The sequence below is a fragment of the Strongylocentrotus purpuratus genome, unplaced genomic scaffold, assembly GCF_000002235.5.
Source record: "Strongylocentrotus purpuratus isolate Spur 01 unplaced genomic scaffold, Spur_5.0 spur5_scaffold_17, whole genome shotgun sequence".
Taxonomy (NCBI): domain Eukaryota; kingdom Metazoa; phylum Echinodermata; class Echinoidea; order Camarodonta; family Strongylocentrotidae; genus Strongylocentrotus; species Strongylocentrotus purpuratus.
The window spans coordinates 12,365,674-12,388,831 of record NW_022145602.1 but is presented as its reverse complement, the minus strand read 5'-3'; positions in this window follow the sequence as shown (position 1 = coordinate 12,388,831).

Here is a 23,158-nt window from a genome sequence, read left to right as displayed (position 1 = left end):
TAAAAAAGCAACAATATTGGAGCATGTAATGATTACCGGTTTGCATTAGACCTAACATTTTTTCTTAAACATGAACATGAATTTCAATATCGCAAAATGATTCCAAAAATCAACCTGTTAAAATCTCAATCATCAGCATTTGAAAAATAACATTTTGCAACTAATTTAGATGAAAAGTAGTAAATCATAAATACCAATGTTTTTAAAAAAAGTATATTTTCGCTTCGTAAATTCCCCCTTTTTTTATTGGTGCCCTCTACTCTAGAAGACACACCGCTGCCCCTAAATCTTGATGTTTGTTTGGATGGGGTTTTGTTGGTTTTTGTACATTTGGGGGTGGGGCTCAAACAAAGTTATCGCTAGCACATGTAGAAGCAAAAGTGCTAGAAACTTAAGCCCATAATATATGAAAGTATCTGAATGGGTACTTAGAAGTCGATCAAACAAGCTCTTAACATAGGATAAGCAGTAGAGATTGTGCGTATATCCATCTGCATAATGTTATACAGAATAAAAGTGACGAGAGATGGAAATACACACCAGGGTCTGCAAAGCTACAGACTAGCAACATCCTGATGTGACTGATATCAAAATGACGGAAATTGCAAAATACTCCTGGCCTGGTACAGAAGGTTTGGTCGACATTGCAACATATTATCTTAGCTGTGCTATAAAATAAACATTTGCATTGCAACATGGAGTAGTTTATTATTAATAGAAGAGTAGAGAATCATAATTCTAGAAGTGTATTAAAAGATGACCTGTGGCAATGAATGAAATTTATAGAAAATGAATACGATTATTCAGAATTAAGCTTCTTTCCATTTCTGAAGAAGGCCTACTTCTAAAAAAGGAATTAATAATTAGCACCAACCTGTTCGTCCCTTCTTCAAACAAGAATCGCGTAAACTCGTCCTCGGTTAATAACATATAGAATAACAGATGCCGTTTCTGAAAACTGTCTAGATTCTCATAAATCTCATTGGTGATACGATCAATCGATAAGACACTGCATTGCTTAATATCCAACGAACGCGGCAATACTATTTAAACCTTTGGCAGTGATTCTGAAGATGTGCATGTATTGCATGAACGCAAGTATTGTCCAGTACATGACGTAATTTCGTAATTTCTGCATAGTCTAGGTAAAAAGACAATTTAGTTTATATAGCGTTTCAGTAGCGGTTCTAGACAGAGGTAGGGGCAAGTACCCCCAAAACGTCCCTTTTAATACACAGATAAGTGGCCCTTTTTCATTCAAATAGGTGTCCGATCCACATGCTTTTGACGTGCCCTTTTTACCGTGATAAGTGTCCCTTTTGTGTAAGAAGTGCCCCTTTCCCGTCTCCTTAGTTCCCTTTTTATTTCGAGACATGTCCCTTGTCTTTCAAATAAGTGCCCCATTATTTTGACACACGCCTCTTGTCATGCCCTGTCCTTTTGGAATCCATTTATTATTGATAATAACATCACAATGAATTAAAATTTGTTTCTTTTCTCTTATTTTGTGATGACTAATGAATGCCTTAGTTTCAACTATAGGTATATCTGTATGTTAAGTTTTGATAATGTCTTCTAATGCTTCGCATATAATTATTTCTGATGACACTTTTCGCCTTTTCAAAAAAAGAAAATGGGAACTTGAGATAGGCTTGATCGTGTTGCCCCCCCCCCCAAAAAAAACGCATTCCCCCCCCCCCCTCAAAAAAAAACGGTTTGTTTTTTTAACCCAAAATAACATAATAATAATAAAAACCTGAATTAAATCACATAAACAATTCCATTCAAAGAAAAGGAAAGTTCACAGGAATATTAAATTTCATGAACATTACGCATGCCACCTATTCGGTATTTATCAATGGAGAAATGGGAAAGCGTGTCTGTTTTTTGGTTATAGGGGTGAGAAGACATGACCCCTTAACGCTGGCGTACTGATGGGGGGGGGGGGGGCGGGTTTTTTTTTCTTATTCGATACAAGTGATTTACAAATGTTGCTATTATGACATGATTTTCCGGTATTTTTTTCTCCTCTTTTTTGTAAGTCATACCTTTTTATGCGTTTGTTGGAAAATAAGAAATTCCCCAATTACAGTCGGGCGAAAAATACGCTTATTTAGAAGCCTTCATGTCATGGTCTGCAAAGTGGCTGGGTTCGAACCCCCCCCTTCACTTTTTGAAAAGTATGTTAAAGAGAAAAAGAAAGAAAGACGGAGAGAAATAATAAGTGACCTGCCAATGTCACATATAAGGTATAGCTTACGGGGGCTCCGCCCCTGGACCCCACAAAGGGCCCTTAGGCGGTCCCCTGGATGCTCATCTGACCATAATTAAATACCTAAAACCCCGAGCTTCCGGGGTTATGCCCCCTGGACCCCACCAAGGGCCTTAAGGCAGGCCCCTGGATGTTCATCTGACCGTAATTAAATACCTAAATCCCTGAGCTTCCGGGTGCTCTCTCCACTAGATCCCACCAAGGGCCCTTAGGCGGTCCCCTGGATGCTCATCTGACCATAATTAAATACCTAAAACCCCGAGCTTCCGGGGGTTATGCCCCCTGGACCCCACCAAGGGCCTTAAGGCAGGCCCCTGGATGTTCATCTGACCGTAATTAAATACCTAAATCCCTGAGCTTCCGGGTGCTCTCTCCACTAGATCCCACCAAGGGCCCTAGGGCGGTCCCCTGGATGCTCATCTGACCGTAATTACATACCTAAAACGCCTGAGCTTCCGGGGGCTCTCCCCCTGGACCCCACCAAGGGCCCTAAGGCGGGTCCCTGGATGCTCATTTGATTTTACTTCTACTGTACTAACCCTCTGACATGCAGAAAATCCTGAACAAATTCTCAAACCACGAAGATATCTATGGTTTTACTTGAAGGCGTCACGTGCAGCACCCTCTAACAGTGAATAACAATAAATTCTCCTAACCATTTTTGTATTTTCACAACCGTTTTCCAATAAAAAAGACATAAAACAGGCTATTAAACATCTGTCAACACTTAAATGTCTGGAATGGTATGTAGAGCCAATTTATTGCTTTTTGACGATTTACATTCACCTAAAATGTAATTAAATTATTATAATGTAGTTGGGAGAATTAAGTAACCGATCAGATCAGTTTTCCCAATTTGTATCATTAATAATGGTCCATTTTCACTCAAATTTTGAAATTGTCTTTAATTGTACATCAAGCGTTGATGTCACTACCTTAGCACCACTATCTTTCATCTGAACAATTTTACCAAGTCCCTTTAAAGTACATTAAAAACTTACTTCTTCTTTCAAGATGTATTCTCGCGACCACATATTAGATGTATCATTTGGATGTCACTTATACTCTTCTTTTTTTAATTATCTTTTTATATTTCTATTTATGGAAGATTCATTTTGATGTCATGCAATGTTAAGTTACAGGGGTAGATTCAATACAAGTTTTTCAGGAAAGTTGCTTTTATCTGCGTTAATTAAATAAATGGTGGGGGAATATCTCACTTCTCATTTGTCATTTTGTATTATCTGTGTCAGATCGTGTGTATCTATGAGCTATTTGTATGAGTATGGTTTAATTGCCTGTGTAGTAGTTATAGTAGAAGGTGTGGTGGCTCAGTGGTAGGGCATTGGGCTCGTATAGGGATAAAAGTTAAGCAAAAGTACAAGATATCTTTGGTTGTTCGTATTCATTTATTTATTTATTTTTAATATTTAGACAGGACGACTCATCATCACCAATAATGGTGACCTTCCACGAGGCCCTGTTAATTTTAATAAAAAAATCATGAACATAAATTCATATTCATAACAGCAACAAAGAATAACTAAGAACATGTATTAACATATATACAAAGTATTTGGTATCCTCTAACCAATGAATGGTTTGTTTGTTTTGTTTTGCTTTGTTTTTTCGTTCAGGAAATCGTTGTTACATAGTTATATCTAAATGTAACATTATAGTATTGACGGTAATTAGTTTTTAAATCCGACGAAAAGTGACTATTAGCATATTTTGGTTTGTATTGACTTTGAAAAAAGGCAACATGTACTTTTGAGAGTTCATAAACAAAGTATAGAAACTACTTAGGATCAGTTAAGAAAGACATTAGGGATACCAAAATTGTTATACACATATTTACAACAAAAACTAATATTACAGGATAGTAAATTACTGGATAATATGCACAATTAATGAATGTAATCTAGTATAGTAATTCAATGTACACTCTAAAATAATATTAAAAATGCAAATATATTTATAAACGATAATAAATTATATGAAATCATTCTTTCGGTTAGAAAAGCAATTATGTTGTCCGTCATTCAGGGCTAAGAAACATACAATCAAACATTTTGTGCAAGCAGGACAATTACAAATGTCATATCCTTGACAAAGTCAAAAATAAGAATCATCAAGTGAAATTTTTCTAGCAATGAGGATGTATATGACTACCACATGTTTCCATGTGGTTCCAAGGAGTTTTAAGAGCTGCAGCCCCAACTGGCAAAGATTAAATTCCAAGCAGCTGCCGTTTCTAAGGTTGCACAATAAAATCTACAGGTGTGCTGTTGCCTTTGATGTCCGAGTTTCGAAGCCGCCAATATAATTAGAAAGCTTGGGTAGTATAATATTTTTCACAAAGAAATATCGTTAATATTTCACCTTTTATTTAAAGTAACATGGAGAAAATCGAACAGATGATAAAATATGTATACCAGAGCCTAATTGTATAAAGAAATGTGCATACATTAAATAGCAGTTTAAATTTGTGAAAATATAGTAAAATTTTACAATCCTAAAACCTGCAATTTGACTCTTTTCAGATTATTTCCGGCTCACAAAAACAAAAATTTATTTTGTTCTTGTACAGTTCTTTATGATCTTAATAGTGCCCACACATGCCCAGTCGAGTAATTTTGATTAATATTTCAGGAAATGTTGCTCAATTACCTTTCGCTTGCATCCTGTAAAGGTAAGCACTGTCCCGAGCACTGTGTACTGCATATTTCCCTTTGAAAGTGGCCCGTTAGTTTGCAGCTAAGGAGGAATCTTTTGTCTACTTATCTGCAAGAAAGATCCAGTTAAGCACATGCTTGACATATTTTCTCCTGGCGGCATCGAGGAAGGTACAATAATAATAATAATATGACAATTTATATAGCGCTTGTGACAAAAGTTTCAAAGCGCTGTACATGTACAGAAAGGGAATTAGCTAGATATGACTCCATCTCTTGAAACTCCTTGGTTGTTCTGCAAGCGCATCATTTAACCAATCGTTTGATTTTTAATAATAATAATAAGGTGCTCAAATATTACACCGGCTCTGCTATAGGCTACCGATCTCGGTGCTCACAGCGTTCAAGGAATTCCTTCCTACCGGACCACATTTACTTCACCTGGGTGGAGTGTGGCAAATGTAGTTCAATGTCTTGCCAAATGACATTAGTGCCGCGGCGGGATTAGAACGGCGGACCTTATGATCGACAGTCCGGCGACGTATCCACTCGTCCACGACACCTCTACACTTCTACAAGAGAAATGTGCTGGAAAGCTAAAAGGAATTGAATTAAAATTTTAGTAAAGACACTAAACACTATTCCTCTTGTCATTTTATCTTATTGGGAATCGATATTGCACGATTGGTTGAACATGTATTTAAAAAATAAAAATCAATTAAATTTCGGTTTATTAATATCAACATAGGCCTATACAATGTACAACGCAGTAGTCCAAGGGCCAACAATGCAATGTTTACATTAAATGTGCATAAACAGGATGATCATATACATGTACAATTAAAATGATAAAAAATAAAGTTATCATAATTGTTCATACCTCAAGCTTATACATATTTTGCTAAATGATAGTAGATGGATGAATAATTGTAAAAGTCACTAAAAATATATCGCAATTAATCATAATCTAAAACAACATAGAGAGGAAATTATTATATTGCAATTGTCAAAATGAGATCCATAAAAAGAAAAACTATACAATACAGGTTTGTCTGTTTTGGGACAGATTAGGTCAAATTATATTGAATGGAATTATTACATTAAAAATATATCATTAAAGCATATCATACAAAGTGATGTATAATGCCTATGAGCATACACAAATTCGTATCATATTTGAGTTTTCACATTACATTGTAAACTGAAGTTGAGTTACAATTAAGTTATTGCAGCAGAATTATACATGGTAGTTTAAGATCAACTTTTTAAGAAATAGATCACAGCTAAATTACTTAGAAAAATGAAAACATTCAATAATATGTGCATGCTATTTTTATTTTTGAATCGATCTTGAATACAATTAAACAAAGTTACAAAACAAAAACTCTAAAATTATTTATCAAAAATAGATGATCTACAATAGATGATCTACAATTGAGCGTTGACCAGTTTTGCAAGTGTGGGGACACTTGATTTCCCGTATCGTTCAGTTCTTGCATTTAAAAGTGTTCACAGAGCTTGCCATTCTCAATGATCTGTCCAACTTATTCCATGCTACAATTGAAGATACGAGGGGGCTATGTTTAAAGCATTCTGTTTTATACTTTGGCACACAAAGTAAAACTTTAACTGCCAGACTCGCATTATATTGATGAGTGTCACTTACTGTAGCTAAACTATCTTGTAAATAAGATGGCGCCAAATTATGTGTGCATCATATTAACACCCTAATATTAAAAACGTTTCTCAATTGGCATCAATTCACTTGATGGAGTCTCGTAACTTTTAGCCAGGAGCAGCTCCTTTTTAAAATCTTTCTTGAGTTTATCCGTTTGTTCCTGATACCAATTTGACCACACAGAGGAACAATGACCAACGTGAGGCAATACAATACGAGTGCAGTATACATCAACTTTAAAGATGTTATTGGTAAATAGTCCTTAGCTCGTTTTATGGATGGATAGTGAGTGTATGTTATGACAGGCGATACGATCTGCGTTCTCAATGACACATAGAGATATTTTACAAGAATGGTGCGATGCGTATAGTTATGCTTTTACAAAATCTGCAACATGTGTTAGGTAGCGTATCAATACAATTGAGACGTAGTATATGATGTACCCGAGGGTATGTGATAGTGAACTATAAAATAAACGTGATACGGTAGGTCAAACAATACCATTTTTTTTTTTACATCGTTAAAAGATGAAAGAAATTGCTTAAATATGTCGACAACACATGATTTGAACAGTATAAACGTGATACGAGCATGATAATGTACATAATGAACGTGATAAAGGTCCAGCTTGGTTAGGCTAATTTGTATAAGTTCATGATTGGTTGACCGAGTAGCTAGGTGGAGGGCACTGTGCCTGATGCCCACAGGCGTTCAAGGGCATTAGGGCGTAAAAAACGTGCAAAGCAAGTTCAGATGCAGTCTTAAAAGACACAGACACAACTCCTTGATGCAGGTACGCGATGGCCTATATAGCGCAAAGTTTTAGGTTTAATAATAGGTCTAAATGGACCTCTGTTTCATTAAGTATCCATCAACAAAACTTAGAAAGGCACCTTCAAGAATGTCAAGCTGTCGTAGTGCGCAAACACAAACCGCTCTGGTGTTAGACTAACCAGATGGCAAAGGGATCCCAGCGCATTGTATACTTCTAGAGGAAGCTGAATGTCTTCAAAGGTGACCTTCTCGTTCAGTGTGTTACCTAGCAAATTAAACAAGGTCATCTTGAGTGCCTTAGACCCCTGCCTCACACGGGCGATTAATACTTGGTCTTTGGCATCTACAGTGGCATAAAGAAATTCGTTTTCATCGGCTGCCTTTATAGAGGAACCCAGGGCGCCGTTCTGGCCAAAGACAGTCACGGTGCTTGGTGTGATGTCACAGGTGGAAACGATGATCACACCACTGCTGGTGACGGCCACCTGTCTAGGATGGATATCACCAGTGCGGATGATATGTTGAGAGTTCACCGTATGCCCCACCTGAAGTACGGCGATGTCTGGCTTCCCGTTCACCACGTAGACACGGTCATTCTGGTCACTACATATCTGACATGCATAGCCAACACTGATGCATCGGTACTTGGAATGCGTCGGTTTGTCTTCGGAGTTGTAGACCGTTACAGTCTCAAATCCGTGGGATACAGCTGAATGTCCGTAGGATAGTTTGGCGATGTCCCACACTTCCCCGATGTCTGGTTTCTTGATGTCAGGTTTCTTGTTCCTGACATATTCGCATTCATTATCACTATCATAATAATCATCATCATGGCATTCAAAAACCACCTTGTAGTAAGCTTCTGTGAACCCAAATTCATCATCACTTTCTTTCACTCTGTACACGTCAGAGCCAGACCGCCAGTTTCCATATCCAACCTTGACCGTATCCTTCGATAGCGCTGCCAAGCCCTCCAAAAAATACGGCAGCTGAACTCGCCTCGCGACTTTCATCTTCTTCTTGGTCTTGACCATACCAAGATCCATCGACTGCCCGTCTCCTACTGGGTGGAATTCCGCATTCATCACGGCTTCCTTGGCGCACTCCGTGACCTCGGCATCAATTCTGTACAGGACCTCGTTAAGGAGTTCATCCAGGTCGTTGCACATCATGGTGTGAATAGCCAGACTGTTCGCCTCCAAGCTTCCCGGATCGTCGACTGTGATCAACGCCAAGGCTCGATTGATATTCTCAACAACCTGCTTATACGGCACTGTTTGATCATCAATGATGATGTCGTAGCTTCTCTCCAATGAATGAATTTCCCCCAGTAAGGTGGTTTCATTTGCTTTCAAAAGCATCGATTTCCTGGCAAACGCATTCTTGATACAACGCTCCAGATTAACCAATGCAGAGGCCACTTGTGGTTTTGGAGCCTCAGCAGATGCGATCGCCATCTCCATGTCTGCTTTCTTAGCCTGGCCACGTTGCATGAGACAATCTACCTTTTCCTGGATCTCCCTCTCGAAATCCTCTTTGGTTTTCATCGGGTGGTTCAGATGCTCGGTGACCACGCATCTTACACAGATATGCACTTTGCATTCCTGGCAGAACAATTCCTTCTCATGCTCTTTGTGGAAGGGGCAAGCTTGTTGATGATGACATTTCGGGGAAGTCCCTCGACACCCTGCTCGTTTAACTTCGTCTTTGCTCGGCATACCGGGCACGACAAGCGAGCTCCGTGGAGTTCGTAGATCTCCTCTAGACACTCTCGACAGAAGGTATGACCGCAATTCAGTAATGTTGCGTGGTTGATGATATCAATACATACGGGACATACCAGGTGATCTTTTTTGCAGCTTGCCATGGCTTATGCTCGTCCGTTAAGTCTGAATATAAAAGCAACAATATTGGAGAATGGAGTGATTTCCGGTCTGCATTAAACCTAACATTTTCTTTTGAAATGAACTTGAACATTAATATCGCAAAATGTTTTAAAATCAACCTGTTAAAATGTCAAATCATCAACAGTTGAAAAATAACATTTTGCAACTAAATTAAAAGAAAAGTAGTATATCATGAATACCAATGTATGGAAACAGTTTTTTCCCGCTTAAATGTAGATGCCCCTTTTTTTTACTTTCGTCCTCTACTTTAGAAGACATTCCACGCCCCTGAATCTTAATGTTTGTTTGGGGTGGAATTATTGTTTGTGTGTGTGCTTCTTTGTGTTGGGGGGGGGGGGGGTGGAGGGGGAGGGCTGTGGGGCTCAAACAAAGTTATTGCTAGGCAGGCCTAAATGTGGAAATAAGTGCAATAACCATAAGCCCCCAATATATGAAAGTATCTGAACGGTTAAATAGAAGTTGATCAAACAAGCTCTTAACATGCAGGCGAGATCATGCTTATCCATCCGCTTCATGTTTTACAGAATAAAAATGAAGAGACTTGGGGATACGCACCTGGGTCTGCAAGCTACAGACTAGCAACTTATCGTTGTTGAGGTGATTATATCATAATGACGGAAAATGCGAAATACCCTTGGTCTGGGGACAGAAGGTTTGGACGACATTGCGACATATTATCTAGATTAGAGTGATCACCGGTTCGCATTAAACCTTACATTTTTTAGCATATCGAACACATAAATATCGTAAAGTTTGTAAAAGAAACGTAACCTGTTAAAATCTCTAATCACTGACAGTTGAAAAACAAAATTTTACAAATGAATTAGAAGAAGAAAAGTAGAAAACCATAATAATAGGAGTATAATAAATGACCACCTGTGGACAAGGAATGAAATTTATTGAAAATAAAGAGGATTTTTTTTCTTCAGAATAAAGCTTCTTCCCATTTATGAAGAAGGCCAACTTCTCAATTAATAATTAACACTAACCTGTGACTTTTTCAAACAAGCACCACCTCAACTAATCCTCGGTTAAGCACAATATAGAATGAAAGATGCCGATTCTGAAAACTTGTAAGATTCTCAATACTCTCACGGCTGGTAAGATAAATCGAAAAGACACTGGTATGCTTATCCAACAAACGCAACAATACTATTTGATCCTTTGGCAGTGATTCTGAAGATGTACATGCATTGCATGAATGCAAGTGTTATGGGGATTCCCCAGTACACGTTGTAATTTCTGCAGAGTCTATGTATAAAGACAGTTTAGCCGAAATAGTGTTTCAGTAGCGGCTCTAGACGGTTCTAGGCGGGAGAGGGAGAGACACCGTGCCCCCATTTTTAAGTACTCCAAAAATGTCCCTTTTTTAATTAGCTCAGTGCCCCACTTTTACTTCAGATAAGTGACCCTTTTTCTTTCAAATAGGTACCCGTTCCACAATGGTGCCTCTTTTACCCCGAAAAGTATTCCTTTTCCTTTAAAAAAAAAAAAAGGTTTTCGCTAGGCACATGTGAACAATGTATGCAAGAACCCTAAGCCCCCCGCCCCCCCCCCCCCACACACCAAGCCCCCAATATATGAAAGTATCCTAAGGCTTACTTAAAGGTTCATCAAACAAGCTCCTAACATGGGATATGCAGGCGAGATTGTGCTCAATCGTCTGCTTAAGGTTATACAGAATACAAGTGGAGAGATGTGGAGATACCCACAAGGGTCTGCAAAGCTACAAACTAGCAACTTATTGTTGTTGAGGTGACTAATGTCATAATAACGGATATTGCGAAACTGTGCTGACCTGGGGCGGGAGGGTTTGGACGACATTGCAACATGTATTATCTTAGTTGTACTAAAAAAAGTATACATTGCATCACGGAGTAGGCCTAGTTACCTACCCGCTCCCTTCCTCTCGTCCAAATCAAAACGTTTTTCAGCAAATTTTTCCTTTTTTTTTAGGAATTTATAATATCATATCCCTTCAGCAAACAACGTCTTCTTCTTTATTTCATCGTTAGGGTGAACTGTGTTGACACTTGAAGTTATTTGAAAATAACTTTACACCCATGCATCTTAATTGTTTGCAGGCACATATTGTACCCACAGCTTGTTGTAAATTTTAACGTAAGTTCTGATAATGACCGAAATAAAACATTTACATCGAATAATAATGTTAATTAAAACAAAATAATATAAATATACCTTGCAGAATGAATTTGACAAAATATTTAACTCACTATTCGTTTCTTCTAGAGTAACTTATGTATTGTTTTAGCTATAGCTCCAGGCCAGCTCGTTTTACATGCCATTAATCCACATTTGCCACACTCGACCCAGGCGAGGTAAATGGGTAACTGGCAGGAATTAATTCCTTGAAATGCTAGAGCGTCATTGTGTCAAATCTGACAGACACGAGCGCTATACAAGTACCCTCTATTAATGTATTAATATTTTATACTCGGTCGATCTTCATTGATTCCATCTTCCAAAATTAATGTTGTTTGTACAAATTTAAAACAAAATCTTCAATACAAGTGTGTACGAAACTCATTTGACTTACATTCGTAGTTCAAGACCTATTACGTGCGGGGGAAGTGAAATGAAAATCGCATATATTGACCCTGTAACATTTTTTTAAAACCACTTATAATCAATCTTAAACATTTATTGTATCTCCACTCTTCGTGCTATCAATCAAATCTTACCATGCACGCGTCGAATCTGTGAAATTTCAAAAGTAATCGTAATTTACTATTTATTGTGAAGTTTCGATTGATTGAAGTAAGGTACGATTGAAGGAGAATAATTTTTTTGGGGGATATACTATTGATTTCAAAAATTTTATGTTACAGGGCCCATGTGTGTGTGCGTGTGTATGTGTGTGTGTAATTGGGTTTTTACAGACGTGTATCAATCAGACACAATCAAACAGTTGGCCAATCGCGGCCAACTGTTACCCCGGAAGTGAAAGTTCGCCGTGTATAGGAAATTGGGGAAAAGATTCACTGCAAATCGCGCGCGACCGGATCTGCACTGTGACCCCCGGCGCGCCCCCAAATAATCGTTTGTTTACATGCAGAGCGCTACTCTGACAAAATATTGAAAGGTTACAATTTAGGCCACGACCGAGCCTGCACCTGTAAACGCACAAAATTGCGGGGCCGAGTAGGCCTGGCTCGGCCGTGGGCCGGCCCGGCCCTGGCCCTCTTCTCACTGTAAACGGGGTCTAAGTTTCGAACCTGAGTCCTCGGCCGAATCAGTTTGTAACTTCCAATGTTGCCTGGATTACAGGCCCATGCCACAACGCCCTGTTGTGCCCCCCCTCTCTCTCTCTCCCTCTTTCTCTATCTCTCTCTCTCTCTCTAAAGCTATTTGTAATATTAGAGTATATTCTGGAATAATGCTGCTATAGTACAAAGTCATCATTTTGATACGCTAATAAATCTAACTAAAGATAGCATATTGAAGTTTTGTTTTTCAAAAACAGCTAAGGTATATCATAATAATCTAAGACAAATTATACTTATTTTTAGTGGGGGGGGGGGGGGTGATGAAATATTTTCAAACGACAAAGGAATTTGGAGCACACAGAATGCGCAGCAAACTAACGATGAGCGATGGCTAAATCGATAATGTTAACTCACATAGGTCCTTTTTTACCATAGATTTCCGTCATTAGTCCGTAGGGGGAGTTTTTCACCTTGAAATTATATACACCTTTCAGTACGGTCACTATAAATGTACAATAACCCTCGAAAATAATTATTTTAGTATACTGCTCCACACGGTCGATAATTTCCATGCTAATCTTTCCCTGTAGGCTTTATGTAGAACATGCAAAAGTAAATTTAAAAAGCTATATAGCTGAAATCATCCTTCCTTTATCTATAAGATAATGACGTACAGAATTTCGGACTCCCTAACATTTTTTTTCCATTTTTCATCTGTAGGCCTACTTGCATGAAGACACAAAGCGTTGAGTATTTTACCAAATCGTGATCCCTACATAGAATAATTTGAATTTTCCACTATTTCTATACAAATTATTATAAACTGAAGTTAAAAAAAAAAAAAAAAAACGTTTATTAAACGATGTGAATTCATGCATAACTTTATTTGTCTTCGTTGGAAGGGCTTATGAACTTATGAAGTCCATAATTGAGTTAATAACTGCACCTACTCTTGCACCAATACTGTAAATACTATTTATTTTTTCTTCTGTACATATGCGTAACGGTTAAGTTTGTTACGTCATTATAACACACGTGCCATCCAGCGCAGTACATTGTTACGTCATACTCCGCGCCGCGCCTCTATCTGGATTTTTCTTGAGAATGCATTGTGACGTCATAATGCGTTGCGAGGTTAGTTGAATGTTATAATTTTCGCATCGCGTATTAATGTAATGTGTACGTTATACTCATTCCGCTTTCTCTATCAAGATTAATGTTTGAATTTTTACGAATCTCTACGATTTGCGAGAAACTTTCGTGATGGACAGTTCGAATATCATGTAAGACTATTTATTTTTATTTAATTTAACTATATTTAATAGCTTTGCCACTTATGCACATTTTTGTTTGTATTTTGTATTTTTTTTTTTTTTTAATAATCAAAATCTAATGTAATGTTGAGAAGATCCCATATTAAGAGGAGATTTGAGGGCCGAGCGAACTTCTACGTATTTTGACTTAGGTACATAATAGACGTTACAACTGCTTACTTCAATAATATTCTCTAAAATTTACCCTTTACTGCCGCCATTCTCGTTAGAAAAGTATTCTGATTGATTTGGAGCTTTTTATTATATTGAAGATCATTATTTTGATGCAGACACATCTTTGACAAAAAAATTACATGAGTTTTGTTTTGCGCTCAAGTTTTTGTATTACTTGTTTACACCCGCATTAAAGACAACTTTTTCCTGTTGGTAAATTTTGTCCTAAAATGTTTGGAGTTACTTGTTTGCCTGCACCAAATTAGCCAATTTCTTACTAAATCTATTTGAAACTTATTCTTATTTTGTATTATTTTCATTATCTTTATGTCATTGGATTAATATTTCTAATTCTGTTTTGTTTTTCAGACGGTTACGTCTTCGTGACCGTGTTGATTACACACCTGCTTTCTGTGATGTCATCTCTCAAGGAGATTACGTAAGAGTATGTTATATAATTCTAACAAATTGAATATTAATCTATCCGTTCACCTTTACAAGATTATAGTTTATCATATAGCTCTCAAGAAGAAAACAAAAAAATACTCGAATCCACTCTGTTATCCTTGATGTGTATAATTATAAACTGTAGGCCTGTTCCCCCTTTTTAAATAAGGCATACATTTCATTTATCGAAAAAAAATTATGATTATTTAGTAACGAACTTCTCACTTTTCTTTTGAAACAATCCGCTTTGACAAAGACTTCGGATTGCACGGGTGATGCTGAATGATTGGAATTGTATATGTCAATGCGTATATGCTAGTGAAATTAATTCTTCTTGTTTTCTTTTTGCAGATTTTGCAGCAAGTCCAGGCCTTTTATTCCGGTCTCTTTGGAGTCCAAATAAACAGACTACGTCATAATGACGTCATACAGAGCATCCAGGACTTGCAAAGTAGCCAGAACCATCTTCTCTTACAGCTTCAGGTTAATGTTAGGACTTTTTATTTCACTATCATGTTAGCTCTGTATTTTTTAGAATAAAAAAACATTAATTCTTGGATCTCAGGTCGTCTTGATACGATGAACGCAATAAAGCCACCTTAGTCATTTTAATTTCATAAGATTTTTCATGGATATTACCTACTGTCATTTAATATGTCATTAACGTGTGATCACCTCCTTTTGAAAAGAAGTCTTATAATTTGACAGCCCCTGATGTCCTTTGGCAAGACATTGATTCTACATTTGCCACTCTCCACCCAGGTGTTAAATGGGTACCCGATAGGATGCTAAATATAATGTGCTTAGATTAGCAAGTGTGCGTTTGTAAAAAAAAAAAAAAAGACGCCTGGCTGGAATGCTCCCCAGGGAGTGGAGAATGTGCATACATTGTGTGCGGGTAAGCCTGAATCCGATGACCGGGGTAATAATATATATATCTGTTGGCGCTTTGAGAGTCCTCGCCTTCGGTCCTGAAAAGCGCTATATAAGAACTAGCTATTATTATTATTATTATTACTTTTATCTGCCTGAATGATTGTTGGAAAGTTATTCACCATATACTACTGCCATAATATTTTGAAATAAAAGAAGTATACTACCAACCTGAACTCATTTTCAGTGATGCGGAAACCTTATGATGAAGGTAAAATGCCATTAACATTGCTTACTTTTGTTTCCTACTTCTTCCGACCCTTAAAGGAAAGTGCCGCCATCTTGGGCATTGATCTTTCCAATGGCACAGGACCCTTCTCCAAAACAATTAGAGAGAAGTGGCGGAAGATGGGAACCCAAAAAGATGAGGCCACCGAATATCTGCAGGTAAAATATGATTAAATTGAATCAAGGTGCTCTTGTAGGTGGAAATTCGTTTCATTTCACATTCGAATTGCTATAAGGCAGCAATATCATACTAAGATGAATATTCTGGTACAATCAAATCGTGAAGAGAGTCTTATACATCCTGGAATATTTGAATGAATTTATCTTATTGTATTACGTAATCAGTAAGATTAAATCAAGCCTTCTCAAATCTTCCAACACTGAACTACCTACTGTTTGAAACAAAAACTGGCATTTCTTTACCAAAAAAGAAAGTTTAACCAAAAAATTATGTTTTTGTTTTGTTTTGACTTGCTTTAAAAATAAATCAAATAATTCATTTCTGGTGTCCTGCAACTAGTAATATTATCTTTGTCTTTACTTTTAAAGGCAAGTGAGGGCTCCGGTGGTGACCTATGCAAGGGTGTCCTACAGCCTGTCAACACTAAGAGTATCCCCTTCAAATCAGCACAGCAGATAGGCGGACAGAAGTACAGCTCATATCACCGCCTGATCAAACCTGGTGATTTGAAGGTGACTACCAGTCATGCAGAGACTAGCCCATCAGAGCTGCAACGGGAATGGTGCACAATCCCTTCTGAGAGTCATATTGATGGACAAATGCAGTGCCTTCTCTGTAGGCCATGTGACTTTACCAGTCTTTTGGGACCTGACGCATATATCCTAGCGACTTCCACTTCAGAGGAAGTCTGGTGCTCTGCCTTTTCTCATATTAAGGAAGCCAGTGTCCCTCGAATGGGTCTTCTCAAACCATGTGATTTCAAACTGTCGAAATCCATTGGATATTCCTCTACGAACTCAAGCCTAGAAGGGGACAAGTTCCCGACCGCTTCTAATGTAATTATTCCAACCAGTCTACATCGAGTATGCCTTTTACGACCATGTGACATGGATCTCAGCACGCACCAGAACTCATCTTCATCAGAGACATCACCGAAACAAGACTGGTCTTCTGTATCTTCTCACACGAATAAGACGAGACTCTACCAAATATGCCTTCTAAGACCAGGAGATACCAGCAGCAGCATATCCAAGAACTCGACTTCTCCTTCAGAGTTGGATGTTGAGCAAAACTGGTTTTCGACCTCTTCTCAACCTAAAGTCAGCAGTCTGCCTCTCCTGCGACCACGTGATATCACAACCACTGGATCCCTAAACGTCTCCTCTACGCAGAAGAACAGTCCTCTCCCATGGAAGTTGCATCTGGTTAGACCGTGTGACCTTACCAAGTCTTCAAGCACTTCTCATGAGGTCACTTTCTCGACGACCAAATCTGATACTTCTCCTCCAACTTCGACCTACCTCTCTGCTTCTTCCCATCTACCTGACAGCTTCCATGAGAGTGTCTACTCTTCGGCTTCACTGGGACATGGTGATTGGAGTGTGGCTCAAGAAGGCTCTCCTTTACCTATGCGATATCTGCATCGTACAGCGAGCTACTCCTGCAGATCTTCAGGGTAATTAGCTTACCAATCATCGTTGATGAGAGAAGATTACATGCAAATCTATATAAAATGAGAAACTTTGCTGTCTTTAGCACAATATACCAATGAAATCGTTTATGCGATAAATCAAAATAAATGATATATATTATAAGAAGAAGAACTAAAAAAAGGAAGAACAAAAAGAAAACTGATTTTGGAGACGGAGTATATATCGGGATTGAAATTCACTTTCAGACTCAATCAAAATTTTCTGTCAAATTCTATTTTAATTGAGTACCTAGAAATGTTTATTTGCAGTAAGTGGACAATTCATGAAACTCTTTCTGTAGCTCCAATTAGACATGAAATCGTTTTTCCTGAATTTGCAGATCTTGGGATGAACCTACTTCAATGAGCTCCTCAGTTTCACCAGGCTTCTCACCAGTCAAGAGATATCCTGATCTTGTTGAACAAACCCTCAATTCCATCTTCCTGCCCCACACCTCCTCCTTTGTGCGTTCTCTGGATGACTTGGCATCTTGGAACCCATCCGGACAAGGAAGATCCGAACTAGGCCGGGGAGTTTACGGAGCAGTTCACCTTTACAGCCACAAACAAACCGGGCAGGCAGTTGCAGTCAAGGCAATTACTCTTCCTAAAGATTACACAAAGCGCCGTGCAGCCATCTCCCTATTTAAGAAGGAAGTACAATTCCAGGAACTTGTGAGCAAGTCTCCCTATTTCCCCAAACTCTACGGGTGCTTCAGGCTTGATGAGGATAAGGTAGGCATGGCCATGGAGTTTGTGGGTGATGAGGTCATCGGAAAGAGCACAACACTTCGTAAGGCATTAGAAGTGTGTCAACCTGCACTCACCAGACAACAAATGCTGCTGATTGCTGTGGATGTTGCCGAAGGACTTCGAGTTCTGCATGAACAGGGTATTCTCATTAATGACCTAAAAAATGATAACATCCTTATCAGGAAAGAGTTTGGCAGGTGGCGCGGGGTACTGATCGATCTTGGATACGCCTGCATCCTTCAGAACCCTGTCAGGTTCCACTTCTCGCAGCGAGAGAAGCAAGAGTACCCGACCATCGGACGCTATGGACACATCGCTCCTGAGCTTGCAATACGTGAACAACCAGCCACAATCGCCAGTGATGTATTCCAAGTCGGAGCTGTCTACATTCGCCTGGGGCAAATCTATCAGATGAATGAACTCCATCAGCTGGGCTGTATTTGCTGTAGCATAGCGCCCTCTCAGCGTCCTACACTTGATGCTATTGTTCAGTGCTTTGGGGGAATTATGAAGAAGTACTATCAGTAGCAGGAATGAATCACTCGGACTGGCTCTACAAATGTCACAAACAATAACCGTCCCTTCTGGAAATCTTCAATATATTCCTATTGTCAAATATTTGAATGTACACTTTGTAAATTTGATATTAATTAAAGAAAATTCAAAATTCATATCTTCTTTATCAGGAATTTTTTCTTTCCTCTTTGTTATTTAAAAAAATAAATATATATATAACTAAGAAAGATCAGAAGGGAATGAGAGATAAGGAGAAGGGAAACAGAGGGTCAGGGAGGGAGAGAGAGAGAGAGAGTAAGAGAGAGAGAGAGAGAGAGAGAGATACTTTCTAGACTTTACTGTCAGACACTACTGAGTGACTGACTGACATCTTTTTCCCCAATAACATACATACAATGAGCTTTGAAGACCGTCAATACTACTGGGCCAGAAGGGATTAGACCACACAGCGAGGTCACTGACAGGTGGCTATCTCATTAATTCAGCTCTCAACTAACATAAGAAAAAGAGGATCATGTGGGATCAACAGGCACCGATTGTGGAAGTTTTCTATATAGAGGGAGCAAGTAGCTACAAGTAGGACAGTGGGGCTTTAAAGGGTACATGAGCATTTGTTTACATCAATAACCAATTCTTGTTATGGCCAAAATTAAACAGATTGGATCTAATTTACGCAGAACAAAACGTACGACCACTCGGTACAAGGGTCTGAAAATCAGATAATTACTTTAGTGATTGGAATTACTGGAGTCGATTCGACACCTAAAGGTCGTTATTTTCTCACTTAAAGACATTTTTAAGCCCTTTCGTTTGAGGCAAGTTCTAAATTAGTATTATCTTTCAAATGCCGTTGGATTTTAACCTTGTCATTGTTTGGCCTGCAAATGGGACATAGTAGGCTACCTGTAATGTCCTTAAAAGCAATTTATCTCACAGTCGTCCTTTCTTGTTCTTACATTTTCTTCACATATCTTCATCTGAGATCCTTTTCTTCTTCTTCTTCTTCTCTTGATTGTCCTCCCGATTCTTCCTCTTCCTCCTCGACCTCCTCTTTTAATTGACCCCGTGCGTGTGTGTGTGTGTGCTTCTTTATGTGGGTGGGGTGTTGGTGTGTGTGTATGTGTACGTGTGAGGGTGTACAGCTTTATGTGGGCGTGCGCGCTCACGTATCTCTACATGTAAGGGAGGGTGCGTGTGCGTGTGTGTGAGTGTAATAGAGTACATCATGTGGCTGAATGGCACAATTTTTTTCAGTGGCAGTTCTGGGTAAGGAAGAGGGGCATCAGCAGGTGACTTTATAAACAAAAAATTGGACCATAATTTGTTGAGCTGTGCTCCGAACCTCCTCCACATCCTGCCAGAGAATCCAGGGTCCCAGGAGGTTGTCATAAAGCAATGTTATAAATATTTATAAATGCAAGTAAGTTAAAGACTTTGCATTTCACACATGTACAGAAATGAAACCATAGTTAACACACCATGTCATATAATTAAAGGCCTCTTCCACAGTTTTATTCATAAACAAATACATGAATTACATGAGATTAATACACCAGCATGTGTATATAATGGCAATAATTATGCCAAAGGGGGTGATTTTCTTTTCCTTTTAAAATTGCAAACACAGAGCATTAACCAAGAAGAACATCAGAGAGATGTTTGTTCCCCTTATACAATACTGCAGGTTGATAAATGCTGATGCTTTTATTACAAAAAAAAATTACTTTCCTCTCTCCTTCAAATCACGGCACAGTCATACCACTGCGAGTATTTTGTTTGTTTTTCTGTATAGTTGAAAACAGTATCCACTGTCTTTGTATGTCATCTTTGCTGGATGAACTACCAGATAAACACTGCATTCATATCAATCTGCAATCGAGTTTTATACTGACAAACTCATAAAGTGACACTCAGATGATTACAGATGTGCGATAGATGAAGAACCAGATACCAGTTTAAATAAATAACAGTGCTTTGTAGAAGAAAGTGACCAGGGCATCGTTTCACAAAACTGTCTTTATTAAGAACAACTTCGCTGACATCCCATTAAAACGTGTGTAAAATTTAATACACAGGTTTCAATGGGATGTCATTGGACGAGTACTCTTGACAGTTTCGTGAAACGATGCCCAGGGGCTCGTTTCAGAAAACCTGTTAGTAATTCCAATTGCGAAAATTCTACAGCTGTACATGCTCACACCCTCAATTAAAAACAAGAAGAAGAGTTTAAGGAGCTATACCGGTACATGTATATTGATTTTTGTAATTTGATATTGATTATAAATTTATGAAACCGGGCACACTTTTCCCCTATACAGGGTGTATCAAGAAAATGTATCCAACTTTGTTAGCTCCTTATCTAAATTCATGACCAATATGACTTTGAAATCTATGTCATGATGACGAATAACTTATTTGCTGTCCAATGATAAACTACGGTATTCATAATATTTCTGCCACGGGTGACTGAGCATCAGCGTCTTTAAAAGGTTTGTCAAAAGCGCCTTGTTTCAACTTCGGGTCAGGCATCCGTGGCAGCACAATTACGAATGTGGTATCATTAGACAGAGTACAAGTTGCCCTTTACAGTGAAATATTTTTCAAGGTCACATACTGTAGGTAATAACTTTTTATTAGAAGCTACCGAAGTTGAGTAAAAAGGTTTTTTTTTAATATACACACTATGTGCATCTTACACATGTAACCGGAATGGTCCCACCTGCGTTAAATCATAGTTTTAGTACATGCAGCTGTGGGCATTGAAACAAATTCGTACTGAATAAAACACCAAATGCAGTGTGTGATTATACCATATTTAACCATTGCCTGTGTGATGAACAGTGAAACTTGGCAGACACATGTACGTGTATCTGACCGACTCTTGTAACGCCCCCAACAATCTTCACTCAACATGCAAATAGCTGTGTATTACAAGACAGCTATCGCACAGTATGGCATGGTGAGAGTACAAAATTACATAATACATCATACTATAAACAAACTGTAAACTTAGCGCACCTTCACCATATCATAAAAAGGAAGAATGATAAATGAGAGTGTGCGATACATACACGACTTCAACTGGAATTTTTCCTGTATTTCTTTTCCGATGCAAGATGAGCCAGAAGGACATTTAACACTGTGTTTAAGTCCTCCAGACTCTAACCAAACGATTTGGAAAAACTAAACGGCAAAATAAGCATATTCCTGCATCTACATGAAGAAAGAATCCATACTTAGGCTCATATTCTGCTCAAAAAAGGATATCCAAACACTCGAGTTTAATAGGCTTCAGTCTTATAGGTCACGTTGAAAGTTGATCACGGCAACTTGATTTTGTCTCAATGAAATACAACTTAAACTGAGGATAAGCCAAGCAACATCCTTAATTTGTTTTGTAAAACATGGACCTTAAACTTACCAGTATATTTGAATCTAGGCAAGCATATCACTTTTTTAGAGTAGTTCTTCTATTTTCTATATCCTACTGGTACATGTCAATCACGGTAAGCTGATATTGCATCAAGTGTCTGTACACTAATTTCTTCCAGGCTTAAAGGGATCGATTAACAATGTTAAGTCCGAGATGCGAGGCCCTAAGTGTTATCAGTGTCTGTGATATGGTGTTATATTGAAGCCCTAAAAAAAATGCGCTTCAAAATGATCAAGAAGTGCCTCAAAAAAGTAAAAACTTTTGAGTGACCAGTTTTACCATACTCATTTTCCCCAAAAGTCTGTAGTGTTATGAAAACCGTTTGGCAAACACAAAATTTGATTTCGATTTTCAATCATATATATCTTGATAATCAGACAGGCGATTGGCTTGTAAAAGTCATGGGGTTCCTGACTGACCTAAAGGTTTATAATTGTCATTGCAGCAGGAGCTAAATCAAGGATTTTGTAAAGGATCTAAGACAAAGTTACCGGATCCCTTTAAACATAGCTAGGAGATATCGCTTTTCGATGGCATCAGAGAATACACCTGAATAATATCCAAACAACCGTTCTGCAGCACAATGTGAAATGAGAAATGTTATATACAGTACATAACAAGCATTATGAAATACAAACCACACATACACACATGTATAGAACATAATAAAGATGTGACATATTTTAGATACACCTGTACGCTTGCTATCGATTGCAATGTAGGTACAGATTAATTGTGATTGACATTTACAGGAACATTTGTTCCATACAACGACCAAAACAAAATAATTCAGCCAAATCTTGTCTATTCGTACATGCTAACTAGCAAAAATGGGTTACAACATACATGTACATATGACATAATGAATACAGGGTGGAGTTGAACACTGTAATCCGAATGAACATTTAAACTGCTTTCTAATTTATTGACATATGTGTATAGGCTTCGCAGTTTTAGATCTTATAATTTCCCGCTCGGTGAATATGCCCAAGTCCTTTGTTGCACGCAGTTCCCATTCATTTTACAAGCAAAAAAACTGTGGCGGCTTTTTACTGCGCCATATCTGAACCAGCCTTAAGAATGGATATAGAAATTGTCTTATTAGATATTAGATATATATTATCTTAAGATACGCTTGTTTTGTATGGGGTTTATTTCAATATTAAAAGCAGTTAA